This window comes from Atta colombica, unplaced genomic scaffold (genome assembly GCF_001594045.1).
Source record: "Atta colombica isolate Treedump-2 unplaced genomic scaffold, Acol1.0 scaffold176, whole genome shotgun sequence".
NCBI classification, from domain to species: Eukaryota; Metazoa; Arthropoda; class Insecta; order Hymenoptera; family Formicidae; genus Atta; species Atta colombica.
In genome coordinates this window covers 1,089,501-1,092,814 of record NW_017259267.1, presented here as the reverse complement: position 1 = coordinate 1,092,814, position 3,314 = coordinate 1,089,501, and the positions used below count along the sequence as shown (strand labels likewise).

At 39.6% G+C, this 3,314-nt stretch overlaps 1 pseudogene; it reads left to right on the top strand.

Moving 5' to 3' along the window:
* Nucleotides 1-1,707: 1,707 nt before the first annotated feature.
* Nucleotides 1,708-2,180, top strand: LOC108686342 (annotated as a pseudogene).
* Nucleotides 2,181-3,314: the final 1,134 nt, after the last annotated feature.

Below are 3,314 nucleotides of genomic sequence, written 5' to 3'. Positions count from 1 at the left end.
ATGCGCGTGCGAGGGACGAGCTCGATTATTAGAATTCAGAAAACGCACCGTAAGAACGCACCGTGTGCGTGACGTTTTTACTTGTGTATTATTCCTTCCGATCAAATGAAACATGGATGCCGATCGAGATATCGTTGCGACTTATGTTAAGTAAAGATCATTTCGCGGTCCTTTTAATTGGATGTGCCGCTGCGTCGAGTCGCGTCCACCCAACTTTTACTACCGCGCAAGCAACAACCCGTTTTCGACGAGAGAAATAATACAATGAATCGAAGAGCGTTATCGGACGGAATCTCCGACGGACACGGAATCCCGCCTAATAACCACTTCACCGATCGACATTGTTATGGGACGATCATTAAAGGCGCGTCCCAGTGGCACCCAAAAAACGCTGGATGCACCGTCGTTTAACGGCCCTTACGCCGTCGGGTCTCATCGGCGCGTACTTATCTCAAGGGACTTGAAAATCCGGTCGCATTAAGATATCTATCGGAACAACGGATGTGCGCCATTAAACTTTTACTTTATTTAGTGCTCGGAGGAGTCGCAGTCTGCACAGCAATCTCTAGAAAGAAAGACGAGAAAAGGAAAGAGGGAGAAAGAAAGAAGAGAATGACGTCCACGTACCAAGTCGCGCACTGTATTCGTCAGTGATGTTCGTAGGTAAGATTCCTCTTCGCGTTGCGCGATTGTTCCTCAACGTATAATTATTACTTATACGTTTGCTGCTAATGACCGTCTCTCACGAGACACTGTTTAGAATTGCTAATGGCCATGCGTTGTCAATAGGCAGTAAAGCGCATGAATTTAGCCACCTAACTATAATTGGAAGCATTATGATTTACAAAAAAATGTGCATATGATTAACTGAGAGAAATGTTTTTGAGAGATTTACGTATCTCCTCGAATTAAGGGACACAGTTTTTGCAATAACTCCAAAACCGAAAGATAGCTCTTGTAGTTCAAACATATATTAATATTGATAATCCCCCATTCAATTGTAAAGTCGATAACCTTGATCTTCGCCACAAAAGTAAGATGATCTAATTTATATTGCATCGATACATCTAGATCGAAAAAACTACTGGAAACGCCAGAAGAGAGTTGAGCTAAAACAATCTGTAAAAATTCTCACTTCTTGTGAAAATTTAACCTAATACAAAAATATGTATATAGTTAAAAAATTAGGATGCGATTGCAATGCATTAATTTTGTCAAAACTTTCAAAAATTTTTTATATTCGCATACAGCTGCTTCTCTGATACACTTATGGTAATAATCGCCTCGTTGTCTAGAAATAAGACAACAGTTCATGGACTCGCGTCTCTGGATTTTCAGTACGTCGCTATAAGGAACATCAAATAGAACTCCGGAATATGCGCGATACGAAAATTAACACTACGGCGACGATTACGGCACAGTACAGCTATCAAAATCGGAGGAACGGGCGCCAATCTACCGCCCTTCCTACATAAGCGATTGTTAACTGGTTATTTCCTACGGTCATAAAACTGAATGGTTTAAGCAGAAAGTTACGACTTTGGAGCTCGTTACGCATGCATAGGCGCGAGCATAAAACACTGGAATTGCGCGAGCGAATGAACGAGCAAGCGAACGAACAGCACTAGTTTCCATTCGTCGTCGCATATCAGTGCGATCCTAATCTTCTCTTTTTCTCTCCAGAGATGACACGACGACACGGCGACGATGCCGTGGCCCGGACCTCTATATTCTCTTCCTTTCCGAGGCGTTGCGGAATCGCGAAGGCGAAAAAGCCTTGCCTCGCGGCAAAGATGCTGCAAGTGCAGAAAGCATTGGCGAGAGCGACGACGGGCGTCGTTATTCGCGCTGATTTAGTTGAAGGCTGCGGATTTACGGATCTACCCTTGCTGCCACACAGTACGTAGCTACGACGGGCGGCGCTGCGCCGAGCCCTTTCTCGTTAGCCGCCTACATTATATTACCCATCGAGCGGCATACATCATTCCCTCTTTATGTAAGTATCTATAACGGCCCGAGAAACATTTGCAGCTCGCTCTGCGCAAAGGAATGAAACAGAACAGCGCAGCTGGATACGCGAACATACCCGCGTGGGCTGGCCGGATGGTGCCAACGCGGGTGAACCGCTCGCGACCACTCGCGGAATTGATGTACTGCGACCAGAGAACAATGCCTTGTGACCAACGACGTGTCGCATTGCACTACAATCTTTTCGCTCGCCGCGTCCACGCCTGACAGCACTACGGAAACGCCTATATTTCCGAAAATTAAGGATGCTCGAATGAGCGTCTGACAAATGTGATATAAATGGAAATTTAATAGTCAGTTAAATGTAATAAATTAACGAGCAAAGCTATCAATAATTTTCTCGTTTTCTCATAGTCCATGCTATCTAACTGTTATATAATTACAATTTACTCTAAAAAATATCAGTATGGATTTAATATAATGTGTATTAACAGCAACATTTATGAATTTAACACCATGACTTTTCACTTGTTAGTGTTAATATTAACATTATCACGGTGAAAATTATAAAAATGTCGCATGATGTTAAATCCATCAATATTTTTTTAAATGAACACTTAAGACTCCTATTTACCCACTGCTATTTTAAAATTATGTCAAAAGCGAGAAAACACTAAATAAAAATTCTTACAAATTATATTTAAATATAGAAATATTTTTCAATTAAACTACATTTGTCTTATTGAAACATATTATATTTCAATATTGAAACATTATATTTCAATATTTTGTAAAATTTTTTATTGTATTTTCTCGCTTTTGACGTAATTTGAGATAGTAATGATAAATAAAAAAAGGTCTTAATAATGTGTTACTTTTTAAACTCAAAATTAACGCAGATTTATTAACATACACAATATGACATATATGATTATAGATACCATCTTTAAATTGAAATAAAAGATTCATTTACGATAGATAGAACACTACTTTACTGCTAGCATGTCGTATGCGTTCGACGGTGCATTATTGCATGTTAATCAAGATATTATCTACATTCTTGTCATGAATTGTAAGACACTGTTACGATCCATAGATAGAAGTTAAGAAAATCGAAGAAATCCATTGCTATGTAAAATATACGCTTGCGTCTATCCTCTTCTATCCGGTCAATTATCTTGGCACCATCTGTGTGTAATGTATATGTACAAGGTAATTGACTCTGTTCGGATCCAATCAACTTGATTAATAAGATTATATTTCCAATTTTCCTCGATAACAAATTGTCAAAATTTTTTCGTAAATCTCGCGCATTGTTTGCGCAATTATGTTACGCGAAACCGATT